This window comes from Etheostoma cragini, chromosome 5, assembly GCF_013103735.1.
Source record: "Etheostoma cragini isolate CJK2018 chromosome 5, CSU_Ecrag_1.0, whole genome shotgun sequence".
NCBI classification, from domain to species: Eukaryota; Metazoa; Chordata; class Actinopteri; order Perciformes; family Percidae; genus Etheostoma; species Etheostoma cragini.
In genome coordinates, this window is record NC_048411.1 from 1,786,235 (window position 1) to 1,799,733 (window position 13,499).

The window sequence follows — 13,499 nt, forward strand, 5'->3', positions numbered from 1 at the left end:
TGTGTTTGCGCAGTCCAACAAGTCCTCCACTGCTGGTAAATGATTTTGCAATGTGGACTAGTCAGACCACAGCAAACGCATATCAGATGAGCTCAGGGCCAGAGATGCCTGCATGTATGATGTTTTGCTTTAAGCTTGCACTTGTAGGTGTAGCGACCAACTGTGGTTACCGACAATGATTTTCAGAAGTGTTCCTGAGCCCACGTGGTAATGTCCTTCAGGGCCGCCTGAGGTCATGGTCATTCAATGTTGGTTTTCCGCCTTGCCGCTTAACGTGCAAAGATTTCTCCAGATTCTCGGGATCTTCTGAAGATATTATGGACTGTAGATGATGCAATCCCTAAATTCCTTGCAATTGAACGTTGAGAAACTGTGGTTGAAAGACTTTTATACCCAATCCTGACCAATTAACCTATTCACCTGTGGATTGTTCCAAACAGGTGTTATTTGAACACTCCTCAACTTTCCCAGTCTTTTGTGACCCCTGTCCCAGCTTTTTTGGAACGGGTTTTTGGCCAACAATTTCAAAATGAGGCAAAATTTGCAAAAAACAAACAATGGTTTGTCAGTTTGGACATTATATATCTACATTTTTTGGTATTAAATAAAGGTTGAATAGGATTTGCAAATCAATGTATTAAGTTTTATCCACACCACAAAATCAGATAAGAAGAAGCATCTGAACTCTTTTTCACTATTATGGTAGCATGAAAGTCTCATAATGCATACACCAAACAACAAATGAAGTTGGTCAAAAGTCAGTCAAATGCATGCAAATTATTCTGCATAAATAACGCAAATAGGGTGCACAGGGTTAACCCAAAAAAGGGAAACCACAACCACACACACAAGCTGATATGCAGTAGGCATGAAACATTGCAAATGATTAAAAGTGAGGTCTCGTGTGTCAGACATAGCCAACAGTATGATTGTGATGAATGAAAGCCTTGTGAAGTGCTGGTACTAACAAAATAGGAGCATTTCCATTTCCAGATCTAAATGTTCTGAAACATGAAGATGTCTTTTAGTTTTAAACTTAACATGGTTTTTCACGGTCTAACTCATACAGTAGCTACATTGCATTAGTTTTTATCACCTTAAAGGTGCCCTGCCAAACAAAACCATGTGTGTGTGTGTGTGTGTGTGTGTGTGTGTTAAGTGGTGAATGTGAAGATGACTGCTACCTCCTCTGTCAGCTCTAGCTACTGGAAAGAAATAAGAGGAGAAATCAGACCAATCACAACAGCTGGTCAGTCTGATGTCATGTTACCTGAGCTCATTACTATTCATGAGCTGGGTAAAGGATGCTGATAGCCAGGCTCTCATTGGCTAGCAGCTAGCCAATCAGAGTCAAGCAGCTTAGCTGGTTGAATATCAATGAGAACTGGCCCAAATGGAGCCGAGTCTTCCTGCAGGCTTCTATACCACGCTAGAATGGCTTGAAACAAGGTAACCACGGTAACTAAGTTACAGAGTCCATGGTAGGACTTCGGACTATACCACAATGTGATGAGGTAGGTGTGGCAGGGCACCTTTAATGCATTGTGATGCTTTTAAATGCCTTTTCTACAACAGTCTCCCTTTTAATTACAGTTTCTTGGTTGCCTCTCTGCCTTATTTATTTTCTCCCTTATCTGCACTTACCATTTTATTGATTGTCCCTTGTAATGTTCTTTGTGAGCGCTTTATTATGATAGGGCTTTGGATGGCAGAGAAACACTATCTTATTACTATGAAAAAGTGAATTAGAAGTGATGTTAGAGCCAATGTTGTCTCTTCCAGTCAGAAAAGGTCCCAGAGCAAGTTAATGAAAGCAGAACAATCATTTACTCAGTATGTTGTTTAGTGAGAAATAGTAATGATGTGTAATTACAGAAAGAAGGAGCATCCAATGTGATGAAAAGAGAAGGGACATTAAATATGCTGCTCTACAATAGCTTGAACCTCGTGGGCCGACATCCAGCCTCTGGAACTGCTACGGGTTATCGGGCTGTGTTGTAAATGGATGCTGATCAGGTGCAATCTAATTCATCTCAGCCCCCTAAAAAATTATAATAATAAAACTTTCAATTTTGGTGCTTGAAGTTTGTCTTATTTGGTGCAGGTGTTACTGGCGACCTTTCTCAGCAGCCCCCCCCCCCAAAGGTTAGATCCTAGAATGACCCCTGATGCTGATATTTTGTCTTTTGTAGTGGTTGTATTGTATTTATGATGCAGAGCCGTTACTGATCCACGGCTGATTGGGACTAAGACTATTGATAGTGTCTGGGTTCCAAATAAAAGGCTGAGGAATCCCTTCAAACAAAGATCTGACATTCCCATCATTAGTCAACCAAGTTACCTGATCAGAAGGTTATTGGTTTGATTCCACTAGCCTGATTCTAAAATATAACTCCAGAAGGGAAAACAGTGAGGAGCACTCTTTCCTTGATCCAGACACATAAACCCCCATGTTGTATTGGAAGCTTGCTGGCATTGGTTTCACCAATGTGTGTACAGATATGAGCTTTTTTTCTCAGATAAATAATAGAGAAAACAGGATGGCTGACCTGCCTCCTTGAAATGCATAGCTGTAGAAAACACAAAAACACTAAATATTCTGCCCCGACCTCCTCAGAGACAACACACTACAGAAGAATACTTAACCTAAGTGCTGCAGGCATCATTCACAGACACTCCTGCAGTAGTGTGTTGGCTTTTTAACAGCCATTTGTAAATTCTTTCAGAGACCAACATTAATAAATGGGAACTCACACAAGCACACATCATACAAGTTATGCACAGGGTATGACTTTTTAACTGGAAAATCCTATATTAATTCTGCTTTGATCCATTGTTCTTCTCTTTTTTTATTAACAATTACAAGAAACCTTTCAAAACTGCAGAAGCCAAGAGCTGTCATGATTGCACAGATTTCCTCAACCTTGTTTTTCTCATAATCACAATGTAATTATCTTATCTCAAGATTACAAGCTATTCCCTCGGGATCACATTAAATATTTTGCCATCCCATCCCGAGATAGCAAACTATGTTTTCTTAGCATAAGTTGGCTTATGTTAGCATAAGTAATAGAGCGTTAACTGGGAGGGATGAGCCTGTGTTTTTCCTTATCCATTACACCAGGTCTACTAGTAACTGAAAATATGTGACCTGATGTAATGCACTACCAAGTAAGGTCTTTTTGCCAAACACTGCTGAACAACTAAAGGAATCAGAAACCTATCTAAAAACTAATTAGTGCTTAGTGGTTAGAATCTAGTGAAATATTTGCAGTTGTCAGTAAAGTATTCATTTGCATAGTATTATCTAGAGCTGAGTGATACAAATTATTTACATCTATTTACAATTAGAATTTTTCTTTTGCATGTGTGAAATGTCTAACTTAGGCTACATCCTGAAAATGTATTATTATAGCCCCAAAAGGTTATTTTTAAGCAAAAAGTAACGATGGTGATAGCTGCTGCATTAGGTGTCTTGAGACACGACAGCGCCAAACACCACAATACAAATAGTTACTAGGGATGTCACGATCTATGGCATGTCTGTTAGAAATGGATTTGAGTGTGTGAAGATAACAACTGATTAGGATAAAAAAATGACTTACGATGCAATTTTCAAACAGCCCAGACGTGTAACATCTCTGGTCACGCAACTGTTAGGAACACTGTTGTTTTTGCACAGCAGCTTTTGAAAAGAAGGAATGTGTTTGGGGACGTTAGTTGTTGCACTACAACCATTATATACACTTTATTCTGTTGTTCTATGCTCTATTGCACATATTTCTTATGTTGATATTATTCAAATATTTTAGTAATAATAGTTTCAAGCTAAAGTATATGGAGTCTTGAAAATCTTTTTACTACCGTGGTATCGTAATCGGCATCGAGGAATGTGTTATTTTACTGGTATTGGCACCGACTCCTGAAGTTTTGGCATCGTGACCCCCCCAAACCGTGGAGGACAACAGAGATGGGACTTAGTGTTGCGTTTGGGTCCAGCTTCATAAGCCTGTGTTGCGTTCAATGTTGTTGCAACCCTTCTGCCATCTAGTGTTTCTTCTTTTTGTCGTTTAACATCAAATGACTGGTGAAAAGAAATGACCACTTATTTAAATTAAATCCTTTAAATCTAACCATATAGCCTTAGCAATAAACAAGGATTTCTTTATTTTATTTTTTATTTTTTTTTATTTAAGATAAAATACTATTTCAGTTGCACTTTTGATCCAAGGACACATCTGCTGTTTGGCTCAGTTTCTATAAATAAAGGAACATTATCATTATGAATATTGTCATTTCATTCTGTTAATCCAATCTGAACTTAATATTGTGAATGGCATCGAACCGTGATTTGAGTTACATCCCTAATAGTTACACTAGATGCACACCTGCCACAGTTTTCGGGACAGTCGTGGCTCCAGGTAGCTCGCCGGGTCTGGCTAACTCGTGACCCAAGAGGAACAGACTAGAAAAAGTCTCTACACACTTATGCAAGCTCTTGGTTTTAGTTTCTTGAGATTCTTCAAGATGCTTTACCTTCAAGAATTTGTTAACATGTACTTCTTCCAGGGTTAAAGATTGTCTATCTACATCTGTATCAGGGCTCAGTATATCAGTGTAAGAGCTAACAAAGAAATCTTTAAAGAAACACTGGGCCATAAAGCAATGTCACCTTTTGCACATTTATATTGCTTCCCCATCTGAGACAGCGCACCGCTGACGCTCCTGTGTTGACAGAGCTGTTTGCATGTCGCTGATAACTCGGTGAAAGCCGCCCCCTTCAGACGGGCTGTTCCTCCGAGGGGCCACCGCAATTATCTCAATGCATTGTGTCATAGTGTCCGGGAAAAGACAAAGTATTCTACCTTGGAGGGAACCTATAAATTCTGCCTGCATTTGGGGAAAAATATAAAACATAAAATATGTTATGTGTATATTTTTTAGCTTAGAATCGATATCCCAATCCTCTGCCATGATTTTTTTTTCCCATGAACGTAATGCTTATTGCACACATGAACCATGGCAAAACAAAACAAATTGTCAGTACCAAATATAGATTTTTTTTGGCACAGATAGGACATTACTCATGACCACAAGCCTGAAACACAGAGGCTTCACTGAAGAGAAGGGAGAGCATTAAAACCTAGTTTATCCAGTCCATGTTTATAATTCACAGAAGACAGTAGTAGTGTTTGTGATGAAGTCGGCTCGTAAAATTAAATGAGAATCAAAGTCATACATTTTTTTTTTTACTTATTTAGAAATTAAATCGTCAACAGGGTGACTCAAGATTGCAATTTTTATAACGATTAATTGTGCAGGCCTACTCTTAATAGTAGGTTTGCTTGTCTGTGATTGCAAATAAACACACGCAAGCATGAACACAACACCAGAACATGAGGACAGCCTTCTCCTTTAAAAGAACCCGTTCCCAGAGCTCTTAGCCTCCTATAGGAGAGGCCTAAGTGAGCACTTATAGCTTCCTCGCTAGTGCATAGGAACTTGATTAATGGCACTGAGATAGACTGCCTGTGTGGCTTCGCACCACTAAATCATATGGCTGAAGAGGGTTTATTAAGCAAACTAGAGGAAAATAAAAGTCTAATGGTCTCACTTGGAGATCCGTGTAACAATATGTTCTTTAGCTGCAACAGGGCAAAATGCTATATGCCTCGGATAAGGGCAGTTCCATTTTACTATTTTGGAACTTTTCTCTGATCTCTTTAGTAACCTTGATGCATCACATAGCAGCTGGCTTGATGCTCTCAACGGATTTCCTTACACAGATGTCCTCAAAATTCAAGCATTACTTTTGCTGTCTTTTGGTTCCTCCAATGTGAAAATTGGTTTATTGCAGCAATAAAGCATGGACTAATCAAAGCAAGACCAAACATGAGAAATAAGCCTTTTTGCATCTTGTCTCCCATTGTGTTAGTAGCATCATGAGTTGTGAGCTACACCTTTCAAATTACAAGTCAATAATTCAGCTGTCACACAGACAGATATCATTATTAGTCTGAAGCCCTAATCCATCAAATTCAAAACGGACTGTGTTCATTTTATATGCAGCAAAAGTGTCCGTTCTCATCTCAGGCAATAACTCAGGACTGGCAGCTAGTTCACTGTTAAGAAGCATTGGGATGTGGCCTTTTGCTCTGCAGGAATAATACAGTTCAGAGGGGAGTTATTATGAGGACACATCTGCAGCATTGTACAGCCTCATACTGCATGTACTGAGGGGCACAAACACTCAGTTGGGATTTTAATTCTCTTTAGGACAAGAATACCATCAATAGGTCTCCTTGAAATGTGTGTACACTTGTAAGCACATCTGCACACTGGAACTAATTAAGGCTTTAACCTAATGCATGGTTCATCAATCACACACCTGTTTTTAACAGTTTTATGCATCTCTAAATCCAAATCACCCATACATGTTAAGTGCTTTCGATATACCTTAATTGTCGTAAATCAAGGAATGGCAACGGTTTAACATCTTATTATCGCCTGTTGAGAAGATGTCAAAGAAGTATAAATAAAGACAATAATAGGGTTATGTATAAGAGAACACAGAGCAGGTGAATGGAGGTGCATGCTTAGAAAAGCAGTCTCAAGAGAGCAGCTGGACCGACAGCTGACGCCAAACCAGAAGGTGCATGAAAAGCTCATGATTGTGTCTCTGGGATCACTGGGGACGTGATGGTGGCATCCTTCCAAAAGCAGCTGGAGAAATGGGCCTCAGTGCTGAAGTGCACACTGAGCTGAAGGGGCAGGGCCTTGCCAGACTGTGGGTTTACCACTAGAAAGGTTCTGAGTCACTGCTGAGTCAGGTAGAAATTGTGTTAAGAATGGTTCATCACAGGCCCAATAGCGAAAATTCATAAGGGCTTAGGGTTGTCCCAATGTGAAATTTCTGCATTGATGCAGGCTCAACCAAAGGGAATAACCCACAGCTCAAAGCGTTGTGACGTTTACCATGGAGACCATGGGGAAATCCGGGAAATTACAAAAGGTAAACAGAAGCACGCCACAATACCACGGAGCGGACCCGTTGTCCAGCTTGTATTGTAAATGTGTAATTACCCAGCTGTCTCCTGGGCCTCGGCCGTGTGGAAAGCAACACACGTAAAATGAAAATTCCCAAAGCAGCAAGTGTCAGCAACATATTTTTGATTATTAGTTAGTAGTTAGCTATTAAACGTCGTCAAAGTGCTGTCCCAATCCCATTTATACCTATCTGAGCCCACGTGGCCTCACACCCTCACTCACTCAGCACCTGAGATCAGGGATGTAACAGTATGAAAATGTAACCCCGCGGTTATGGTGACCAAAATGATCACGGTTGTTGGTATAATTGCCACATTTTTAAAAGTGTATTCAATGCCTTTAGCAGCAGCTTCTTTCCTGCACCTTCTGCAGAAAGATTATCTTCAATCAACTGTCCTTTGCCATTCTCATAATAACCAAAATATGTTACACAGTGCGTCTGCGCGGCACTCGGATGACGCTGGGAAAGATTAAACACATGGTGCCCACACAGTGGTAATCCAGTGATAATAATGATATTTTAAATAAAAGCGGTAATGGTTATTGCTAACATTTTTATCGTGGTCTACTGTTGCACCGGTCAGCGTTACATCCCTATCTGAGCTCTACTAAGTCTGTGAGTCTTTAGTCTTCAGGGCTCACTTTGGGATTGGGCCAAACTATAAGCTTCGGTCTGCTTTTACGTCCAAAGTGTGTTCATTTCCCTTTTCGAATGATTTCATTCAAATCATTTATACACATCGAGTGTCATGACAGACACTCAGTGTGTATATGGAACACTTATATTTAATTAATTTATGATAAGTGGTTTTGGATGAAATAATCACCACAATGGTAAAAACATGTATATGAAAATACAATGATCCTTGATTGATATATATATATATATATATATATATATATACACAAAATCTATGGCCCTTGTTAAACTAAAATGAAATGCCTGCAGTATAGACAAGCTAGTAAGATACATTACGTTCACTGCTGATTATAACGTTCAGATATTATATATGTATCTTAGTAAATCCTAAGTCTTAGGTCAATTTCCTAAGTTGTGAATGTGTCATCAAGATAGATTCCTTGTATAATCCGGATATACTTTAATTCACACCTAAAAGGAGCTGAATGTCATTCAGTCTCTGAATTTAGACAATATTCATTATTCCATCATCGCTAACTAACACATTTCAAATTGCATAAATACCCTTTTCACACTGTCCCTGGAGTTGCTAAACATTTTTTGGAATGGCAGATTCTTGGCTTTTAATACCTGTTCTGCAAGTAGTGCACAATGCCAGCAGTGACAGAGATGGAGATCCAGAGTTATTCCAGGACACTGAGAATATGTAGGCCTATTATACTGTGGAGCATCACCGACTGCCCCAATCATCTCCTCTCGCTTCCTTTATTCTCCACTGATGAATGACTCTCACAGCTGCCCCTGATAAGAGCCTTCCCTGCCTATTCATCAGCTCACATAGACAGTATATACAGTGTTAGTGGCTCATGGCTTGGAATCAAGGAAAATGCTACATCCACATGTACTTTTCTTTAACAGGGTGTTGAAAAACCATTAACCAGTTGGAAACCTCATGACATGTCTATCCTTACATGGACCCTTTCCTCTTTGGATGTTGTGTACATAGAGCTATCAGCGTGCATCCATGGATGAAATTGTTCAGACAGTCATGACCCCCCCAGATCCTGGGGAATCCTCATGTCTTAGTGAACCTGTGATCTTACTCCGAGCACCATCAGCAGGTTGGAGTATGTGGTTCAGGATGAAATAACTTGACAGCTGTAGGATGGATTGCAGTGGAATTTGGTATAGACATACATAGTCCCCGCAGGCGAAAACTTGTTTTTCTCTGTCAACCTGATCTTGAGAAAGCCTTTCATGCTTTTATTTCATCTTTATCTCAATCAATATACACTGCGTTCAGGGTGTAAACCAAAAGACCCCCCTACGCCTTCAGATGGTACAAAACACAGCTGCATCATGCCAGCCCTGTTTTAGCTTCTCTTTACTAGTTTGCTCCAGATTATTTACTGACAACTTTAAGCACTTCGTGGTTCATTTATATTGCTGAATTGATACCCCCCCTATGAGCCAGGACAAACCTAAAGGTAACCAGGTTACTGCATGCAAGGCCCTTCAGCTCTAGAACGCTCTGGTCTAGGACTTGCAGACAGCTTCTAAATCACTTCTTAAAACAGGGATTAAAAAAGAGATGTCTATTAATGCAAGCACATCAATTTATTTCCAACATGTTGTTTCTTTTTAATATTTTATTGCAACCTGTTCTCACACCACTTCGTGAAATGGTCTCTTAATTTTGATTTATTGGTTTGTGTGCATGTCAATGTGTGCATTTTCAAACGTGCTCATTTCTCAAACTGCCATGACACTGGGCTGCTCTGGGGGACGCAACAACGGGGAAATGAAACGCCACGCGCAGGGCAGTGACAACAACTCACGCCAAGACACGATCAGCGGTCTCTGGGGGACGCAACAACGGGGAAATGAAACGCCACGCGCAGGACAGTGACAACAACTCACGCCAAGACACGATCAGCGGTCTCTGGGGGACGCAACAACGCAGAAATCAAACGCCACACGCAGGACAGTGACAATAACTCACACAGGGACACGATCCGCGATCTCTGGGGGACGCAACAACGCCTCGCAACGGCAACAACAACAGGACGGACCGCTAAGATATGGAGAAAATCTAATACCATGAGATTTTTGACCAAGGGTTAGTTGAGCCTCAATATCGATATTGCAATGATATTTTAGTGTTTCACAAAATATTTACATGTTAAGATTTTTGATAAATAATAATCAGTAATGTGGATATAATGACTAAATGGTAAATATTAGAACAGTTACAACAGTCTGTTAAGATAAGGAAATTACATCACTTTACTGTAATGCAGCCTTAAAACCAGGCAACAAAAAAGACAACACATATGCCAAATTACAATATTACAATATCCAAAATCTAAGAGGATAGCAAGTTTCATTTCATGATATCGATATATTGCCCAGCTCTAATACAAACCCCACTAGACAAAACAAATATTTGCAACTTGTGCATGATAAATACTGTATATGTCAAAATCTATGCTTTGTCTAGGAACTGATTAGCAGAATATTTTATAAATTTACGTATGGAAATAGGAAATGGAAAAACTGTTGCATCGAGATGCATCGGTAACCGGTTTAGAATCGAATTGCTAGCTTCTGAATCAGAATCAAAAGGTGCCAAGAGATTCCCACCCCTAATTATTATTATTGTTGTTTTACCTGCAAAAAAAAAAGAAAAAAAAAAAGTTTTACTTAAAAAAATGCTGACGCCATGTCTCGGTCACATGATGTGAACCTTAATCCACTCAGTCACAAAGTCATCAGTTGAACTTTCAGTTTTTGCCCCAAGAAGAAAAAGGGTTTTATGTACAATGCATCACATGAAACAAAAAGGTGTTTTTTGTGTGAGTTGAATCCAAGACAAACGATACATCCAGCTTTTAAAGGAGCCCTGGCTCTAATGTTCACACTTTCCAAGAAAACCTTTCCATGTGCAAAAACCTGAACTCTAATGGGCAAGGAGCCGTCTCCCAGTCATTACTCCCAATGCAAATAAACAGAGTGAAGGATGTTGTAGGGGTGGGCCGGTCATTTGATCTTGGCTTGCTTCCAGAGGTGCAGACAAGAAGCAAACTCCTCACTGGTAATCCAGGATGGAAGGCATGTCCATGACAGTCTGTGTCTGCGCTGTCACATCCCGTCACTCAGACAATGTATCACACCATTCATCGCACAACCAGGCTTTGATGAGCCTGGAAACACCCAGTACCACTGTCTTCTTTTAAGCTGGTAAGTGGGTGGATGTTGCTGACTCTTAATCGGTATATCTACACGGTTCCATTCTTTGTGATGAAGCTCGCAAACTTCAAATAAGAGCTGCAGGGCCCGTAAGTGTGTTTGGCAAGGGAAGGGCATGGGTTTATGAAGCATAATTACCATTAACAGCCTTAGGGCTTGCAAGGTTTCTTTTTAACACTGCTTATGTAAATATTATCTTCAGGCCCTGTGTAAATTAAACAGTTCCACTCACTGGCATAGCCTTGTGCAGAGTAAGGAACCAGAAAGGAGAGCCTTGAGGAGCCAGATTATTGTACAACAGAAAGATTCACTCACTGTGGACAGAAAGACACTCTATTGTTATGGGTGAGACAGTGCTAATGGCTTTACAGACTGGAAGCCCTTTATTTTAATGCTAAAAAATTATGAACTTCAAGTAAGCATTTTCTGCCAAACAAAATACGTAGCATTTCCAAAATGAAGTCTTCCTTTGCGCGGTTAACAGAGAGAGTATTTGTGCCTTTCTGGTTTGGCTCTCTGCCTGCAAAATGATCTGCATGCTATTTAGAGAGCACAAACAAGATCTAACTTATGGTCTTTCCAAATTTCTAAACCCATTTGACAGAAATGCGAATGCTTCTCTTCCCTTAAGTTATGCAAATCATTTCAATTCCTAGGGTGAAGTTTGTATTTCAGGTTAGATCCAACCAGGCCGGGCAGAGGATACAAATGTATAATGCTGTTTAGATGGAACATTGAGAGAGAATCATTACTTGTTTTTCTAATCCTGAAAATGCAGACTGGCTGTGTTGTCTGGCCAAACGCCAGAGAATGATCAATAGCCGTTCTGTTCCTCGTATTCTGACTCAAGCATCTGGGATGTATGAAGATTGAATTAATGAGCGCTACATGCAGCCCTCTCCCCCTGCCCACCATTGATTTGAGCTCATCAAAACCTCATTGTGAGAAAGTGTAGTTAGCCTCAGATGATCTCAACTCGCTTCAGTCAATTAAGCCGCGAACAAGCCTTCCTGTGGCTGACGCCTCGTCTTGTTAAGATGACAGTGATGACATTGAATCAAGGACATTGATGAAAGACATGTTAACTAACATGTCAACAGCGGGCTGGTAAATGATAAATGTCTCAGTGGTGCTGATTTTACTCTGTTCAGGAGTCTACTGTGAGAAGTACATTGAAGCACCACGATGTGATCAGCGTAGCAGAAGCTGCTACGTGCTGTGATGAGTTGATTATGTTCAAAAACGGATTCTAGAGTTATTGCCATCTTATTCAAAATCACTTTTCTTTGGCAGGATAACATGAATAAGACTGACGGTGAATTGGAAATATAGAAACACCAGCAGCTCTCTCCAACAGTTTCAACAATAAGGGAAAACATTATAACCCTCCTGAAGATAGGATTTATTGCAGGGCTGTTGCACTAGGTAGTTTATTAGCTATGCAGTAGGTATCAATCTACAGCAACTGACTAAGTATATTATGATAACATCTGAAGATAAAGACAGAATGAAAAAAACAGGTTCTAAATAAAACTCTTTCTACCATTTGCCTAACTAAATAAGGATTAACTCGTATATATATTTTTGCCTGACTGGATTGTTGATGATTTATTCAAACAGATGAATAATAAGGGCTTATTTTCTCTTTATTATTGATGAATCGAGACAACGATCTACACAATAATCAGCAATACAAATTATTGTTAGGAAATAACTCAGTTGGTAGAGCAGGCGACCATGTACAGAGGTTTACACCGCAACGCAGCGGGCCACAATTCAACTCCAACATGCGGCTCTTTGCTGCATGTCGTCCCCCCCCCCCTTCCATTTCACGTCTTCAGCTGTCCTGTCAAAAATTAAGGCCGACAATGCCCCAAAAAAGGTTTTTTGTTTTGCTTCTAGTTTGCACTAAAAGCAACTTCAGCAATTACCAATAGAGATAAACAGCTGAACAAGGGAAGCAATGTGTATAAAACCACAAAGCAATTCAGAGAGAGCCCAGGGAAAGCCCTCACTCCCTCCTCCGGCAAGGATATAGCCCCATTTGTCTCCAAACTAAACAATAAAACCAGCCAGCCAGTGGTTGTTAATTTCCTCTTTGCTCCAATTGACTCAATAAGCTTTCTTCCCCCTTGGAGACAGCCGCCACTACTCTACAGGTGAACACAGAGGGAAAGGAGAGAAGAGGAAATAGAGGGAGAAAGAGTGCCAGCGGCAGAAAAGCAATTGAGGACTTGTCTTCCACAAAACCCTGGATGAAGTTAATCTAGACTGCCGTGGGAGTTTTTCATTAGCTTGGCAATCTGTTCCCGCAGTGAAGATGTAAGTTATATTGTATAACTGAGCTCGGAGAATGAGTCATACAAAGAATAATATGGGAACAATTCACTGGACCAACAGCTGGCCTAAACCTCAACATCCTCCGGACTTCATAGAAATTAGGGTTGTGCAAAATAATCAATTTGTAATTAAACCGCAATTCAAGCTCTACCGATTCAAAATCGACTCACAGAATTCCAAAGATGTTTTCAACTACTGTAATCACATGATACTTTATTGATCC

At 40.1% G+C, this 13,499-nt stretch overlaps 1 long non-coding RNA gene across 1 annotated transcript in view; it reads left to right on the plus strand.

Moving 5' to 3' along the window:
* The window catches only part of LOC117945138, a 23,514-nt gene continuing 10,015 nt past the window's right edge, over nucleotides 1-13,499 (plus strand). Inside the window, exons 1-2 of the long non-coding RNA XR_004656740.1 lie at nucleotides 1-35; nucleotides 4,470-4,474. This is a non-coding gene — a long non-coding RNA (uncharacterized LOC117945138). The remainder of the gene's footprint in view (nucleotides 36-4,469; nucleotides 4,475-13,499) is intronic.